Here is an 18674-nt window from a genome sequence, read left to right as displayed (position 1 = left end):
GATAAAGTACAGCTTTGAAGATACTGTAGTCTGATAAAAGACAATTTATCTACTGAATGTATTAGGCTCATAATTATATGGGTGGACCTAAACTAATTAACACCAAAAATATATGTATTGCTGCTGTCTGAAGGAAACTGATGAGTACGAAATGGGCAGATGACTCGGAAAATGGGAATTGGGTATGCTGGAGAAATCTGGTTCAGAAATGCAGTTATATTATTTTTTATATATTTCCACGTGGAAATGATCTCTTCCATATTAAAGGAATCTCTCACAGCAAGAGAATCAATATCTGTGAATAACAAGTTACATGGTTAAAGGAAAGTATCCCATAGAAGGGCTTCTGCCATGGTGGTTCAAAAAAGCTCACTGGGAATATCTGCAAATAATAGCAAAGCAGCTTTTTTCTTTCTTTCTTTCTTTTTCTTTCTTTCTTTCTTTCTTTCTTTCTTTCTTTCTTTCTTTCTTTCTTTCTTTCTTTCTTTCTTTCTTTCTTTCTTTCTTTCAAAAGGAGGGAAATTATGGATGCTTTTTCCATTTTCTTTATGCCTCTGAATGTTTGTGTTTTTTTTTTCATTGAAAATGTGCATGTAGTGAAACTTTAAAAAATATATTCATCAGAAAATCTGTACACCAGTCAAATGCATGCAAAGGGATGCTGGTTTTGAGATTTCTTTTCTTTCTCAAGAAAACAATGGTATGAGGAAAGAGTAGAAAGAACCTACATGGTTGTATCTTTGACATTTTCCAGGGTTGAAGACCTTGGGTCCTTGCTTACATACCATGGCTGTTTTCAAACCAAGATTGTTGGGAATTTTTTTTGGATCAAAACCTTTGCTGCATGTACATCAAAGGCTCTCCTGTGCTGCAGAGTGCCTCTTGGAAACAGCACTGTTCTGAAGTTCGTGTAGCCCCTGTTTGTAAACAAGAGTATCTGACAGTTAATGCTGCTGCTGCCGGTCTTCAGCAAGTGGCTTTGGGCTCTGTCTCTTAAATCTCTCTGACTTTATGCACCAGGAGACACTGAGCTGCTTGTTCTCACTTGCTCGTGGTACAGCTGCCACTCCGGGGCCTGCAGATGAACCCTTTCAGAAACAGACCTGCGAGCTGTGTTGCTGTTTCTGTGCTGGAGTTTGTGAGATTTGCACATCCCTGTGAGAAGGACCCATCTCTTAGGACTTAAACTGAACATAGGGAACAGTGCAATCCTAATGCAAAGTGGCTGAAGTGATTATAGCTTTCGAGGAGTTTCTAAATGTAGAGAGAAAGCCATCAGTGATTTTTACTAAGTGTTAACAAATAAACCTGATGCATGCAGAGTGTGGTTACCTAGGAAAATGTAGGCAGTTTTAATCCTGGGAATCAAAGCATTAGTACATCGCCAGGGGAAGATGATGGACTTCTGTTTCCAAATGCTGTACATAGCTCAGCCTTTCTGGCAATGTCCCTGGGATTATATTCATTTCTTCTGAAGCTGCAAATTGATTAAATTAAATCAGTGAAAGGCCACTAATGACATGTTTTGCTTTTCCTTTTATTGCAGCAGCATGTTAATCTTACATTTGGAGTTTGAATCACATGGTAGCTGGCTGTTCAAAAGAGCAATTGGTCATGGTCTAAACACGCACAATACAGTGAAGCTTCTGACCACAGCTATTAAGGAGAAAAGAAAGAAGGGAAGTTGTACAATCCTGCCTCATGCTCGTATTTATAGAGATGGAATGAGTGCTTTGTTTCAATCTTCTTTTTTTTTTTTTCCTAAATAGTTATGTGAAATTTTAATGTTCTCTACTTCTAGTGCTGAAATATCTTTTCCAGAAACATTGTTCAATTTATTTCTGAAATGGTGAAAACTGTGTGTGTGTGTGTGTGTGCCTGTCACTGGACTCCAGGCTTGCACAAGTTGAAGTGGTGACACCAGTTGATGAAGACATACATGTAGATATTTTTCCCCATATGCAAATGCACATGCACACCGGAGATGAGTTGCTCTGGCTCATTGGGGCAGCGTGGGGACTGCTGTCATAAGCTTTCAGTGGAATCTCATGTTTTATTCCTTATTCTTTTTGGCTCAAGTTTACCTGATAACTGCTCTTTTTGCCCCCTTCTCACCCTCTCTGTTCCTGAGCTGTAGCGAGGCTTTTTCACGTATAGAAACTCTCCGTCTCTTGCATCCTGTCCTTTCCTGGTGTCCCTCTGTCATCACACTGCTTCTCCTTATAGCTCTGGAGTATCATTTTGCCCTTGGTGCCAGTATCAACTACTGTGGATCATATATACGTATTCCATATAATGCCCTAAGTGAATCCTTAAATGCTACGGAATTGATGGGGTACTTTCCACCACTATATTTTGTTTACATAGCACTGTCTCTAGCTTATGTCTGAATATGTTTAGATGGTAATTTCTTTGGTGTAAGAACTGTTTCCGTGCCTGTGTGTCCATGGTGCCTACAACAGCAAATCATCTTCTGTCTGTTGAGAACCAAAGGGAGCTGAGGTATACACCATATACTTAGCGTATTTTAAAATATTTCAACTACATTTATGCTTATTCAATAGCCAAATTAAAGACAAAATATTTAAAGAGCTGTGTGTTCATGCAATTCCTGTGACTGTAAATGAGATTTAGGCATTAATTAAAGTTGCACCTTAAAAATTCTTTTTAACCTCTAAAATTTTTTAACCATCCTGAACTCAGTGTTGTATCTAAATTTGTATAATTTAAATTTTCTACCCATCTCCATGCAAACTGTAATTATTCAGGTTCTCATTTTGATACTCCCCAAAATGTGATTCACATCCATTTATACACTACCATTGCCATTTAATTAAATTAATTCTTACAACAGCCTCAGGTAACAGAGCAGATAGTTCTCAATTCCAAATAGACTTCACTGATTCGATCAGTTTTATTTAGTCACAGACTAGTTTTTTTCTGAAAAGCTTGTTTGCTCTGCAAGCACTACAAATGCTCATTTATCTAAGCATTCAGCATAGTGGATATTCAGCAGAGTATTTTGGAAAACTTGGCTGTAGTTGCTGGTGCTGAGCCATACAGTCTGTCTCAAAAAAATCTCAGATTTTATTTTCTCAAGTTCTCTCAAAGTTAGGGACAAGGAATCCCTTTGAAATATGTCTCTAGGCTCTAGATATCTCAGAAATGAAGTGGTATTTCTGAAGATCTCAGTTGGGATATCTTGCCAACATGGATCTTAAGCAATGGTAAAGCTAGAATTGGAATAACAAGAGAAAAATAGAAAATGCCTTTGAAAGAAATTCTAACATTGAATTATGAAAATGTGGCATCTTTAAAGCTCTTGAGATTAGGTATCAGGTCATTTTGCTAGTCAAGCACATAGATGTGCACCTATTTTGAAGTGTAGTTACACAAGTTCAGTATTTGAGATATATGAATACTTTTTAACATCAGCTTTCACAGAACTAGATTTGAGAGAAGAGAAACACAACCTTTGAAAATTACCTTCTCAGAGGAGCTTCATTCTGAAATTCCTCCCATTGCTAGCTGTCTGGAAACAAAAACAAGCATTCTTAAATGCAATGCACCTTTTAGCCATATGAGTGATTGTCCTTGTAGTTGTAAAGCTGTGATTTTATTTATTTATTTATTTATTTTGAGGAATCCCTTTGTATCTGTTCCTCCCTATGAGGTTCTTGAAGGCTATTTTTCATATAAACCAGCTTTACTCTGCCAAGCAGCAGAGTCACAGGAAACCAAGGCTCCACAGATCCTGTAGGGTCCTCCCACTCAGTATTGCCTGGCAAGCCAATTAGCTTGATATTTTTATCTCTAACTTGATTTGGACCTAATTGTAAATTGCTATTTTACCATTCTGTTTTCTGTGATAAATGCCCTACTCATTGTTAGATCCGCTCCTAGGGCAGCTGAATCACCTTCTGCCTGTGCCACACTCTGTGGCTCTTGCACCCAAGGATTATGGAGAAGCAACCTCATGATTGTGGCCCGGAGCACAGGGGATGTGTTCTCTCCTCCCAACAGTGCAGGCTTTCCTACCATACCCTTCACTGCAGTGAAAATATTGTTCTATATTAAGGCTCTTGTCAGTTGTTTAGTATCCACTGAGTTGCCCTCAAAGCAAAGCGTAATTCTGTACACTAAATCTAGAAAGCTGGAGACAGTTCATGTTTTATTCTAGTTCCATGTTCTCTGCTTTTTATTTATTTTTTATTATCATCTCAGTGTCTACCGTTAGAAACAATTTATTTTAAAGCTTGAGATGTGGTTTTTACCATAGAGTACATCTTCCTTTACAAGTCTGAAGTAAATCTTTCAATCATTACCATTGACTGCAGTTTGCCTCACATCACTGAATGGTATCAGAGCAGCGAACATGGATTGCTTCTGGTTAAAACTAAGCTAGAATATGCACTCCATGAACACCCATGAATGTCCATTAAGAAGCTAGAAAACATTAATTCCTGGGCCCGTACCAGCATTTATCCCAAGTGAGATATATATATATATAGTGGACACTGGTTCGTCAGCATTAACTGTTCGGCTGTGCAGATGTTCTCCCATCTCATTTCATGGTGCAGGAACAAGAAGGCGAAGGTATCCACATGATACATGTAAAAGTGATGCTCTGGTCTGAGGAGACACTTGCTTGGCCCAGTATGAGGAAGTTCACTGGAAGTAGAGAAGTAGGATCAGAGAAGTAAATAACTCTCTACTTATTACTCTCTTCTCAGGAAAATTTTTGTTCCTGTTTTGGGTTCAGACAACTGAAAATCTTGCTGGCTGTTTCCATTAAAGCCGTTGAGCAGGCACAGTTCTCTTAACTGTGTTAGATTAATTACCTTGATCCCAAGAGTGTGGTGTGCAGACCAACGACAGAAGAAGCCAAAAAGCAGTTTACAGTCTGACTTCTTAGTGCGTGCCTAAGTAACAGTGTCTGTCTAGCTACAGCTAACAGGAGACTCACAATCATCTGGAAAGATGCCTGAGGAAGGATGGAGTACATTGCAGCCATACTTACTTTCCAAGCCTGCTTCTTCCCTACAAATCTTAGCTACCTTACTCCGTGTAAGTACTGAAAGAAAATGCAAGATTCATCTATCTAGATCTAATCATCTGCATCTGAGCTTTTCATCTAACTCCACTGTGGTAATTCAAGCAAGCAGTTCTCTTCCACAGGCAGCTAAGTTCATGGAATCATGTACTGAAAAGTCTCACACAAAAGTGAACTTTGTATTCTGAATTACTGAGTTGATGCCTTTTCCATTAGCACTTTAATTGAGGCTTTTGCTGCAGCAAATGTTTAGCACTGTAAGTAATTGGTAAAGGCTGCTGACCTGATAATACTGTGATAGGTTCAACCTAATCTGGAAGAAAAGCCATAAAACAGTTAGTGCCTCAGCTAACCAAAGAATCTTTGAAAAAGAAAAGCATAATCTGAATGTTGTGCACAGCAAGCTGAAACATGCCTGGAATATTGCAGAAGGGCAACAATGAGATGAATTAGAAAAGACTGCTCGTTTTCCATGCATTTTCCTGGGGAGTGGTCACACAGCTCCCCTCAGCTTCTGAATATCCCTTCAGCAACAGGAACCAGTATGCCGTGGGAAAATGCTGTGACTGCTTTTAGCATCACAGAGTCATTTTTTTTATTGGAAAGTGTGCACAAAGTCATTATTTTATTGGAAATTCATCGTCTGCCTTCTAGAGCATGTAGTCTGTCTACCCATCTGAGTCTTAACCACTTGAGAACTGATTCAAGAATTCTATGATTCAAAAGCAGTAAAAGGTTAGAAAAGCCGATGGAGATTACATGGTATTAAGAAGCCTTTCTCCTTTTCCCTAAGCACAGAGAAGCTTGAGGAGACAGGGGAAACTACTTAGCAAAGAGTACATGAGTGTGAAGGCCGCAGCAGAAGCAAGTTGGATTGCTTTGCAGTCTAATCCATTTGCTTGGGAGTGAATCTTGGACTGGGTGTTGTTGGGTGCCTCCCCTGCCCAGTGCTCTGTTGTGCTAGGGAGACGGCAGCGTGACAGCATGCCACGTGCCACGGCCTTTGAGGCCCCACCAGCCTCACCTTCCAGCCCTGCCAGCATTTCATTAGAACCCAGAATAAGGAAGAAGAGATACGTAGGATCATGCTGATCTCCATTTTGTTGTGTGATGGAGGTAAGACAAGGAGGGACAAAGACCCCATCTCTTTTTCTGGAGGTAGAACTAGGTCCTCCTTTCCAGACCTATGCTAAACCTGGAGCAGAAAAAGCACAGCCTTTCCACGTGGAGAAACTCAGACTGAGGACTGATGATAGGCAGAGAGGAAAGAGCAAGCACATGAACAGCCAGATAAAATATAAATGTATGTAATGCTTAAGTAGATATCATTAGAGCTGTGAATTTTGAAAACTGGTAATATCCATGAATTTCACTGGTATTTACCATCTCGCTGACACCCTGCTCGCTAAGCCATCATTTCCAGGATTTATTCCAGGATTTATTCAACCATTTCAAATCTCTGAGCAGATTCAGACAGCTGCATTTTGAAAATGAGCAGGTAAACCTGTAGTTTTCTCTTTAATACCAAATGTGCGTGGTATTGCCCACTGAGACCAAGCATGATCTGCCAACATGCCAGTGAGAGTTCTCTTATCTGTAGCATTGTTTATTGGTTTATTAAGCCTGGAAGGAAGTTTTTGAACTACAAAAATAAGAAAAATCATGGGATCTTTAACAGCTAAAACATTTTTTTCCTGGCTGTGAAAATTCCAAATAAGCCACGTTTTGTGGTGATCTTTTTTTATCTTGCGACTGTTCAGGCAATTTATAACGAGGCTTCTCTTCCTTGACTCATGCACAGATTAAAATTTGCATGGGACAAGATATAAAAATATTTTTAATTTTTGTTTCCATAAAACATGCATAATTAAAAACAAAATACCACATCCAGCAATGTAACTTCAAAGTAAGACCTTAACCCGTGTAGTTTACTGTAGAAAGGCCTACAGCTTCCTCCTGAGCTCTGCCCTCTGGGGACAGCGACAGGACCCGAGGGAATGGCATGGAGCTGGGAGAGGGGCAGGTCAGGCTGGGGGTTAGGGAAAGGTTCTGCACCAAGAGGTGGTCGGGTACTGGGACAGGCTGCCCAGGGCAGTGGGCATGGCACTGAGCCTGACAGTGTTCGAGGAGTGTTTGGACAATGTTTTCAGACACTGGGTCTGATTTTTGGTGGTCCTGTATGGAGCCAGGAGCTGGACTCGATGATCCTTGTGAGTCCCTTCCAACCAGGGATACTCTGTTATTCTGTGATGATTCCATGATGTTATGTTATACTCATATAAATGAATTTTCATTTTGAGTAACAAATATAAATGTGTTAGGGTCACCTAATTAATATTTTGTTATATAGAGAATGGTATCAATAACCTACTCCTGAAAGACTGGAGTTTAAGAATTTTACCTGAGAATTGCATCAAGATTGTCCTTCCTGGTTGAGTTAATGAATGTTTCTTCAGGTGGTAGACAACCTAGAGTTAAAAACTGAAGCAATGAAGATTTTTTTTGCATCCTCTGGTAAATTGTACCAATTTACTCCCATGATTAAGTATCTGCACCCATTCCAGTCTTAATAGGTTATCATCACTGAGTCTTTTGATCTTGTAATCCCTTTGTCTGCTAGATTTAAAGAGCTATCAGAAAAGTCCTTGTATATATGCTTATAGACTCTGATCAAGTCATATCTTACCCTTCTCTTTGATAAAACTAACAAGATTGATCTCTTTAACTCTCTGTACTCCGAAGATTTATTTTTCAGAAGTCAAGTTATTCTTTTAGCTTTTTTTTTTTTTTTGAACATTTCTGATTTCTTTTTGGAGTAAGGTAGATATCAGTAGTTGGCACAGTATGTTACAATATGACCAGAATGCAAAATTATGTGGTTTGATTAGATTCATGCAAATTAGAAATAATTGTTTCCTCTTTCATCTGAATCCATCCAAGCTCCATGTCTCCATGTTGCTCTCACTGAGACTTGTAAGAGGATGATGTTTGTTATCATTAGTTATATCACTGATTATGGTCTGATTGCTTTGTTCAAGCTGTCTGGACTGAGCTACTGCTAGTAGCAGTAATAAAATCTTCATAGTGTTGTATTAATCTTTAATAGATCTGTAATGCTCAGGATGCACAATAATGGTATTTTAGGAATGCCAATTACCATTACGTTTTTCAATATTATAATACTTCTGTCCCCAAAGCATTTTAGCTGACACATTTATATGACATTAAGTGGGAAGCTTCCCATGATTCATATTCATTGTAAATAGATTTTTTTTTTTTAATATTTCTGCAAATAGTCCTAGAGAAATTAGGCATCTGTGGATTGTAAGGATCTGAATTAGTGAAAGCCACTTCTAGAAGTATATCAGATGCCTTGTAGCTTCAGAATGCAAAGTTCCTTGCATAGGATTCATCAATATTTTATAGCTTGCTTGAGGAAATTATGTGGCTTTGGTTGGTCTGCAAATCAAGTCTTTCCTAAGCTGCAATTCACATAAATATGTATTTAGAATAAACTATTAAAACATGACTTCTTAAATCCAGGTAGCTCAACCAAATCCTGTCTTATTTTCTTTGTTGTCAGCAAGCTAACTTGTACATATGTACATATGTCTTGTAGTTTGTTGTAGTTTTATAGGATCATTTCTAGTGTAATATTTGGAATGTTTTGTAGAGTTCCCAACTGCTCTTGGCTATGATATCCGTAAATGTTATATTGGTTTCATTATTATTTTTTTCTAATATTGTTGAATTCTGCTGAACTCTCTGTTGAATTCTGTTGAACTGCTGAACTCTGTACAAGGATATTTTTTGCATTAGACATGTTCTGTGCTTGGGAAGAATGAGTAGACTCCCATACAAACTGCTTAATGTACGTTCTGGGTGCTTGTTTTAGGTCCTGGATCTAACATATATCTTGCTACAGCAGGAAAAAGTCAAGTAGGTTGATACCTCTTTTATAGTTCCATCATGGAGTAATTTCCCTCCCTCTAAAAGAAAACAGTGACAATGAATTTACTAAAAAATAGAAATAAAGAAAAAGGGTGGAGGGAGAGAAGGGGGAAAGAAGGCTCTAAATAAAACACTTATTTTACTACAATAACAATCTAATACAAGATAAACCTTTTTACTGTATAGCAAGGTCTTTCTAATTACCATTGGACTTGCAATGATCTAACAGTGACTCTGTCCTCTCTTTTTCTAAGCAAGGCAAGTAAAGTTTCTTCTTTTCATGTCTTCTCATGTAGTAATGTTCCATTTCCCTACCTGTTCTAATAGACTTTCTTTGTACTTGTATGAATCTTGCTAGAACATGGATGATATAATTACATAAAGTACTCCAAAGTTTTTGCACAAAGGTTTTACTGATGCTTAGCTAAGTGGTCTGTTTTCAATGAAAATATTTTATTTTGTTTCAACCTTGTATCGTGCTTGCTTTTTTCAGCATGGTTGCACTACAAATCAGGCAGTTAGCCATCCTGTGATCAACCACACACAGACTTTTTCCCTCCTCAGTCATTTTCAACCAATGAATCTTAAGCTTACAGCAGAGTTGTAATTTTGTACTATTAGCATTTATGCCATACTGATTACTCTGTTATTAAAATTATCCATTTCTTCCCAGGATACTCTGATCTTCCACTGTGACATTGTATCTCAGTCAGTTAATACTAACACAGTTTCTGTTTTATTTTAGTTTATTATTTTTTCTGTTAATTTGTTTTTGGCTTTGGAAATGCTGTTAAGTAAATACTATGTAGAAATATTATCTTGGAACACCTGAAGACTCTGGCCCCATTGGCATCCATAAAGTACTCAGCTCCCTTACTAAGATCTTTCTTTGTTTCCTTGTGTACTGTTTAGTCTCACTGAATCCTGGGTAGGTTACCTGTAGATTATCCTAAATGTAGTTTTATCTAGAAAAGTAATTTTATATTTAAATAGAGCTTATGTTACACTGCCTCTTTTTCTTTAGCATTGCATTCAAAAACATTTGAGAGCTTCTTACGCTGCATATTTTTGACTAGTAGGTAAATAGTTGCTTCAGTCACCTCTTCTGCCATCTTAAATGAATCTGTCTCATTTTAGGACTGGGATCAAATAATTAAATATTTTACAAATTTCTGATTTCAGAACAGAACAGTAAGGCATCAAGATATTCTGGAATGTGGAGATTTATACTGCAGGGTTCCCAACTAGATTGTGTTGGACCCTCTGACCTTTGCCTCTGACATGGGTTTCTTTTCACATTTCAGCAAATGGCTGGTATTGATTTGCCATTCAGCACATGAACCTACCCCTCACCCTTACTGAAAATTAAAAGTGATGTTCTAGATTACCCTCACTGCAATGTACCTCCACTTCTTGCTTTTTTAAAACAAATAACTGACTTTATCATTATTATTATTGCTATTTTGTTGTCCTTTCCATGACTCAGTTCAAATTAATTTCTGGAAGCTCTCACTTTCTCCTTTCACATTTTATACTCATAATTTGTACCTCTTTCTTCTGACTTCATCCCTTCCTAAAGCCCTGTTTGGTTTTTCATTTGCCCTGTTGGCTTTGTTTGGGGTGCTTATTCATTTGGAGCCTGTTTTTACTGAAGTGTCTTTGCTTGGTGTTCGAATTTTAGTAACACTAATCTATTGCTTTCACATTGAACATGAAGGTCTAGAATTTATTTAAGTTTGTAAGTTTTTCAGACCAATTATTTTCAATATACAGTTACCATAGTTACTCAGATTCTTCTTTTAAAATCAAAACTGAGTCCAATGTTTGTTTACCATTTCATTTGAATTGCATCATCTTAGTTCCTTCACTCCAAGGTTATTTGATCAACTCTTTCATAATGTCCTTCTTGCTAATCAAAATCACATTCACGACAGTATCATTTTATGTGAATTTAAGAAACATTTGGTAAAGAAGTCTGGAAATGCTCAAACTAATGAGGATATGAATGCTACCGCTGACAGGAACATTTATTTTCTCATCTCTGTCTGTAAAGTTAGGTCCTATGCTGATACAGTTTCTAGAAGCCATACAATTATTATTTTTAAATCAAATCCAATTCTAGAATGCTCTTGAAAATCTTGAGCAAACTCATTGTTTGCTTATCAACCCCCAAAAATATTTTGACTCAGAAATTGTTTTGTCTGTGCTACCCACATTTCTTTAATCTATCATGCCCTTGTTTCATAATGCTAGTATATCAGTATTTCCTGCAGTTTTTCTGCAATTTATTTTTATCACTTTTCATTATTGTTATCCTTAGATGTTTTCCTCAGATTCTTTTAAACTACACAGTGGATATACAGGTTAATTATTAGTCATTCAGACAGCAATCTCACCCACAACAGTAAAATACTTCACTTGCATCATATTGATATATATTCCTTTTCATTTATTCTCTTTTATTAGTTGTAATTTTTATATTTTATTCTTTAGGGATGCACAATATTTCATAATTCCAACCATGATATGTTTTATGTAGGTAATAAATTTTTCTTGCCCGTTTATAGGCACCAATAGAAATTGTAATAACATTATTTCTTCAGTGACTTGTGCACCCAAAAATGTTTCCATTCCTTCCCTCAAAGTTATGTGAGTTGGTCTAATAAAAGCCACTTATACACTTATTCTCCCTTCATTACTTATGATAGAATGAGTACTTTGCAAACTGCAACAGTTAGTACAAATTCCCAACTAAGTAGTATGGTATAGTAAAGGTATAGAAAGTATAGTACCTTTTTTTTTTTTTTTTTTTTTAGTGGATGATAAACATATTTTACCAGGTTGCAATAGAATTAGCATTAGCAGAAGATTACCTGTCTGCTAGGAATCCTGCCGTTAGCTCAGTGGCTTGAAATGTTCAATCTCTGCTGAATGAGTCCTGTCTAGAGTGTGACAAGAAACAGCCATCACAGGTCAATTCGAGATAATACAGTTGAGCATTCTGAGAACAAAACAAACAATATTTTGAAATTTCAGCAGTGAAGGAGAGATGTATCAGACACCAAAAAAAAAAAAATATTAAGAGGAAAATGTAAGAATTATACCAAAATTTGCAGTCTTCTGACCTGTAAAACATATTCTGAACAGTAAAACATTTGTAGCAGTGCATGCTGAATCTAAATTCGTGTAGATGCTTCTCCATTCCCAATAGGGAAAAAATAAAGGAGTTAATAAAAATTGCCTGAATCTTAACTTCATAATCCTAACAGGTTCAGTTAGTCAAGCAATCTGTTTGCAGTGTATGTTTGCACTTTGGTTGACAGGCATGTTGAATTTTTATATTGGTTGCTGGATTTAGTGCTACTAAACAAATATATGAGTTTGTTTATCCTGTGTAGGAAGGTAGCAATGTCCATAGCCAATCCAAAACCTGATGGAAATGTGACAATATGGTGGATAATTTATAAATCATAAATGAAAAATAAATCTTCTACCTGAGTATGTCCCTTGCTGTGTACCATGCTTTGCAGGAAAAAGAAAAAAAAAAGTGACTGTAAAAATAGCTTTTACAAAGTCTCTTCTACATCTTAAGTTGGCTTTGAGCGAATTAATGGGTTTAATAAGGATGCTGCCTTTACACTTAAAACTTTTGTGGCTGAAACACTGCCTGGGTCATAGCAGGTTTCTTCCTACCTTATTATTCTTTCAGTTTTTGAGATTTTTGTGCCTATCATTGAAAACTTTACAAATGGGTATACCTTCCTCTTTTGATGGCTTGCCTTCAGATGGAATATATCGATGAGAGCTTTCTTGAAGAACTGTGCACTTCTACTTCTGACAGACAATTATGTTAATGGATGGTATAATGCTAGTTATTTAGTATGTTGATGGCAACATAAAGAATTAAAATTTTATTGCATAGCCTTACAGGAGGTGAGAAACATATTCTCTGTCTTTAATTAGCACCTGTACAATCTTAAACGTTTTTTGTTTGTTTGTTTTTCTCCATGTGGAGATGGTCTGCTTAATCTGGCTTTTTCTCCTAATGGCTCAATCAGTCACTCCATGATAGGACATTTCTGTCTGTTTATCGGGAAAATACCTCTCATATAGACTGAGCTGCTGTTTGCATGTCTGCTACAGATAGATAGCATCTTGAGGAGCTCTAGGCTGTCTTTACTGTGTGAGTTTACACCAGGGGTTATTCATTGAACATTTGGGGGGAGACACGACATGAATCTGTGTCCTTTTGCTTGATGAACAACTGTCAGAAATTTTCTGATTGCTAGAGTGTAAAGAATGGCACTAAAGAAAAGTGAATATTCAATATCCTTGAGGGATTAGATTGTGTTTATGTGATTATTGATTACTTCTTTGTGGTGATAGCCGATGAGGTGTCCATGCTTTTGTTGTTTAGATGCATCAGCTGCTGGTCACTTTGTGTTGATTCACTTTCAGAGCTGGATGTAAGTAGACTGGATAGATTTATGGTAACTTAATCCTTTTCACTCAGAGACGTGACAGTTTTTGTAATTGTTGTTCTTGACTAATTGTTCTGCTGTGTCAGGTAACAAAATGTTCCTACATAATCTTATTCTGCTCAAGATGATCTTGGTTCCATTACACAGGTCAAAGCTCCTAAAACACGTTTCTATCAACTTTTTGTTTTTATTTTGTTTTGTTCCCACTTAACCAAAGTGACACAGTGTGTGTCTTTGGATGTAGTTATGGTTTCAGCATGGGTGAGACCAGGCTCCAGAGGTTTGATATATAGAAGACTGAAGTGGAATGCTGGGAACACAAGTAGAAGATCTCTATTTTTCTTTTAAAGATTATAATATTGTCATGTCTTTCGTAGGGATTACATTTCCAATTATTTTTGGAATCTGAAGTTCATATAGACTTAACCATTATCTACTCTTTAGGTAGAAAATCGCCCTCTGGGCACATGACACTAGCAATTAGAAACTTGATTTAGCTATCTATTGAACTATTCATATTTTGTTTCAATTTAGCAACAGCAAAAAGTTAATATTTTAAATATTAATTATATAAATATTAAATATCAAAAGGCATTCTGTATTTGTTTTGAATATGTGTATATTCAACACTGTATTTTGGTTTAAAAAAAAATCAGACAAACATAGAGGATGGTTATCACGTCTTATAAATAAATATGTAATTAATATGGACAGTACAACAGGAGGAAAATGGTGAACGCTGTTTCTTGGGTATTGAGCACCTTGCCATGACTGTTTATGCCAGTCATCATGCTTCTCAGTAGCTGAACTGGAATAGCATGCCCCTGGCTAAGCTGTGTGCACCAACTGTGTGTGAAGTAAAAAGGAGATGAACATCGGTTCATCAGGAACATACGTTCATCAGGACTTCAAATTATTCATCTCAGTTCTTCCAGACTCACGTTTTTCTTGTTGTTGATGCTGATTTTCTATTGTTGATGATAGTTTTGGTTCCAGGCAAGAACATACTCTCTGTACAGGTCAACTCGCGTGTTGACCAGCATGGCCAGCTCCTGCTTTCCTCACGAAGACGCTGAGAAACGGGATTTGGGGCCGCTGCCCGGACCGACGCCGGACCACGGCGCAGGGGCAGGAGGCCGAGCCCCGCCCGGCCGCCATCGCTTCCCGGCCACGATCGCTTCCCGCCCGCGGCAGCACCACGGAGAGCGCCAGGGGCGCCGGGCCCACAAAATGGCCGCTGCCCGGCGGGCCCCGCGCAGCGCCGCGAGCGGGGGCGTCCGAAGCGCCAGGAGGGCCGCGGGGCCTGGCGGAGGGCGGCCCGGCCGCGGGTCCTCCTGCCCCGGCCTGTCAGGAGGTTCAAAGGCAAATCAGCCCGCTCCCTGCCTGCTTTACGGAGCGACAGCGTGGGGTAGGGAGGGAGAGCAGGCTGTGAGCCTTCAGCCCCTCACCCCGGAGGCACGTTAGGTTGTTTTCTTCCCCACAAACCAAGGCTCAGTTGTCCTTGAAACGAAGCAATAGAGACAGAGCACTGGAGGAAAAAAGAAAAAAAAAAAAAAAAAAAAGAAGAAGAAAAAAGAAAAAAAGAAAAACAGTAATAAATTACTCAGCATTCCCTTGCAGAGATTTGGCAAGGGAATTGGTTAAGTGACAGCTAAAAACACTTAAGCCAGCCTCTGAAATGGCAGCCCTGTTGCATTTCCAGGAGTGATGCAACCAGTTCTCAGATGTTTTCTCTCAATAGCATAGATTTCTTAGAATCAAATCTTTCAAGGCAATAAATATAGCTAAGATTAGAAATGAAAGACTACCAACAACAACAAAAAGACAAAAAAAAAAATGCTCACAAGAAGAGTTCGCAAATGTTTCAGAGGTCTCTTCAAAAAATGACAGGAGCTAATTGTTACTTTGGAAGGGCTTCTCATACCCTGAACATTAGAAGAAATTAATAGGAAAAGGTACCAATTTGTCACAACAGTGCTAATTAACATTTTATAATTTCTCTCTCTTTTACTACATAATTTGCTGCAGTGAGGATATTAGGGATAAGTGAGAATGAGGCTGCAATAGTGTTTTTCTTAAATTTCTTGAGTATTTATGAAACATGAAGATTCAAATGAATATTTACCCTTTTTACAAATTGAAGAACAAAGTATTCTGCTTTAGTATCAGCAAAATGTTTGTTCAGCATGAGCTGTGATGACACTAAGGTGATGACAAATAAAGGTCCAGCTGACTACAAAATTACCACCTGCACTGAATTTTTAGTAATTATACTTGATGAATGCTATTTGTATTAACACATTAGTCAGTGCATTGTCTACTTTTCTGCTGAAAATAAATTAAAATAATTGTCTGACTTAATTTGGACACCTTCTAGGTAAACAACATATAAACTTACAAATTGTTTTATGTTGGCATAACAACATTGATCCGTATTTGTTCTAATGCAAGTCCTGCCTGATTTTATAATTGGTTTTCAAGCAATGTTACAAAGAGAGTAAAAGTAAGTTAGCATATTTGTAACAGCAAGTTGTGTTCTTTGCTCTTAGTTGGTCATTGTGGATTTGTTTTTTTTTTTTTTTTTGTGGGTTGTTGTTTTTTGTTGTTCGTTTTTTGGTTGGTTGTTGTTTTGTTTTGTTTTGTTTTTGAAGGTGAGACTTAACTCCAAATATCTGATGTTCTGGAGATACTTGAAAATACCTCTTTTCCCCTCTCCTTGTCCCAGGATGACTTTAGCTTTCCCTTGCTTTTTAGATTAGACCAAAAAATGCAGGAAGTACTGGAATATTTTATGCTGACTTACACTTTTCATGAAAGAAAAAATTTGGTGCTAAAGGAATGGAAAGATTGAACTATGGTCACTGAGAAGTTCCTAGGATTACCTGAAAAATAAATTTTCTGTGTCGCACATGATAAGGTTGGATGTGTTTTGGTTGCATTCAATCATAGGCTCTCATTTCAGGCATTCGATAATGAATACATGATAGAGTCATAAGTGCTAGCTGGAAATGCTGCCTGGCATGTAGGGGTCAGCTTTCCTTTCCTGCCCCTATGAGAAATGTTGAGGTGTGGGAGGAGAGAAGGCTGCTAATAAAGAGCTTGTTCTGAATTAAAAAATAAATAAATAAATAAATAAATAAATAAAGATAATGGTCTTTAAAATCTTCCCTAATCTTAAGCAGTAATTGGAAATCATACTGATGAAAGCGTATTTGGGTGAACGAGGTTGTGGGGCACAAACACTGCAATGGATAGTGCTCTACAGGGAAATACTGCTGTCCATTTGCTACCTTTAGATTCCCACTGTGGCAGTTTAGTCCTTTCTTCTTATGGAAAAAGTTTGTGAGATGGCCTTGGGCTATAGGAAAAATAATATAGTTTGGATCCATACATCAAGAGCTGAGACCTTCCACTTAAAGTTTCAGATGATTATTTCATCAAAACAAGAGCAGCTCAGTTATTGAGGGATATCCCTTATTTTGAGGGATAAAGGAGAAACACTTTGTGCTTCAAAAGGACCTGTGAGGTTGTGGGAGATGGTGATAGAGTGTTTTTGCTTCAGATCCTTTTGCTTCTCCTTGCAATTTATAATTTTATAGGAAAGCCAAGTTGCTTAATGGCTTAAACCATCTTATGAACAGGGGGAGAATATGAATATAAAAGAAACAAGCATGCAAAGTTGGAACTGTAAGTGTGGAAAAGGAAGTAATGTAAGCAAATAAGCTGACTGTCAGAGGGGGGTTAAAAGTCATCGCTGATTTTCTCTGATAGCAGGGGATCTGGGCTGTGTTTGTAAAACAGAGGTTTGCAGTAATAATGGAAGTAGGAGTACCATCATCAATAGCCCTGAGAATGGGGAGAAAGGGTAAAGTACAGGGATGCTCTTACCTGAAAGGGAGGGCAGGAGGTGTTATGTTCCACAATGCTGTAAGGCTGAGATAACTGGGAAGAATTTGCTTGCAGGGAGGTATGAGAATCTCTGCTTTCTGCACTCTGACCTTCCATTGTCCCTTGTAGAGTGTTTGAAAGGATTGTACGGTTCCCTTGATCTATTTAAGAGAAAGAAACTGTGTCAAATCTCTCCATTCCCTAGCCAGCTGTCTTTCAGATCACATCTATATTATAGCAAGATAGTATGATATAAGATGTACTTTAATTAACACTGTATTGAACGTTAATGTGTGTTCTGCTTGGTTAAGGGCAATTGCATTTGTGGTAACTTAACCATGAGCAATTCACACTCCTGACACAATGGCTCCTGTACATGCACAGTAGTCGTTAAGTAACTTTTATTGGAGTTATGCAAAATAATTAATGTTTTTTTTCCCTCTGACTTTCTGTAAGGGAAGGCTTCTTTTATCTGAAAATCATTTGGGATCCATGATGTCCACTGGCAGAAGTTCTTGGAGGAGCTCTGGCATATGCAGCAAATTTACTTTGATGAAGTTAATTTTTAAAACTTGTTAACAAAACCTTCAAAACATCTAAATAATCTAATGAAGCAGGCATTGGATTTCAGTTCTGCAGTGATGGTTTTGAAATGTGCACTCCACTTAGGAGAATTTAAAAACAGCTCCAGAAAGACAAAATTTGGATATGTAACCCTCTAAATTTCTTGCTTGCCTTTGCACAATACTATTACACTTGTCTGTGCTTTACATAACAGTGTGAACAGTAGTCAGCTTTGTTGAGAGGTAAAAGAGGGAAGAAATGGTTGTTTTGCAGCCCCACACAATAGTTGCTGTTTGTATTGGTCTGTTTCTTCTGCATATGGATGATTCGGAATACCTATTGTCTGCCTGGGATATTAATGCCACTACCTGCTTACAGGATGAGGTGTTTGTTCTGTGCTACACTTTGGCTAAGAATATTTACCGAAGCAATCAGTATGTACGTAGAGGTAATAGGAGACACATTAAGCTGGTGAATGCGAATCAGAGGAACAGGTGTAAATATATTTGGTAGCTTTAAGTTATGCAAACTTGCATCCCACTAACATTACAGTTGGATATACTGTTTTTTGTTTTTGTTTTGTTTTCTTAAGCAGGTCATGCACCCCTCTAGTGACTATTCTAAAATAGGTATCACCAGCAGCAGTGCAGAAAAGTGTTGCAAAGACATAGGTAATAACACTATATTTCACATTAAGTAATCTATAATCAGTGTAACTCTACCTGCTAATGCTATTG

The 18674-nt window shown here is 37.7% G+C and overlaps 1 protein-coding gene and 1 long non-coding RNA gene across 12 annotated transcripts in view; one reads left to right on the top strand and one right to left on the bottom strand.

The window, feature by feature from the left end:
• Positions 1-18674, top strand: part of DOCK3 (dedicator of cytokinesis 3) — a 257137-nt gene that overhangs the window by 24179 nt on the left and 214284 nt on the right. The window lies entirely within an intron of this gene.
• Positions 1522-15011, bottom strand: LOC311442298. The gene is made up of 4 exons (XR_014696549.1): positions 14427-15011; positions 11878-11946; positions 3487-3532; positions 1522-2477 (listed from the first exon to the last, which is right to left on the bottom strand). It is a non-coding gene; the product is annotated as an uncharacterized lncRNA (long non-coding RNA).

The sequence above is a fragment of the Aythya ferina genome (assembly GCF_964211825.1).
Source record: "Aythya ferina genome assembly, chromosome: 10".
Taxonomy (NCBI): Eukaryota; Metazoa; Chordata; class Aves; order Anseriformes; family Anatidae; genus Aythya; species Aythya ferina.
The sequence above is the reverse complement of the archived record's forward strand: the minus strand, read 5'-3'. Positions and strand labels throughout refer to the sequence as shown.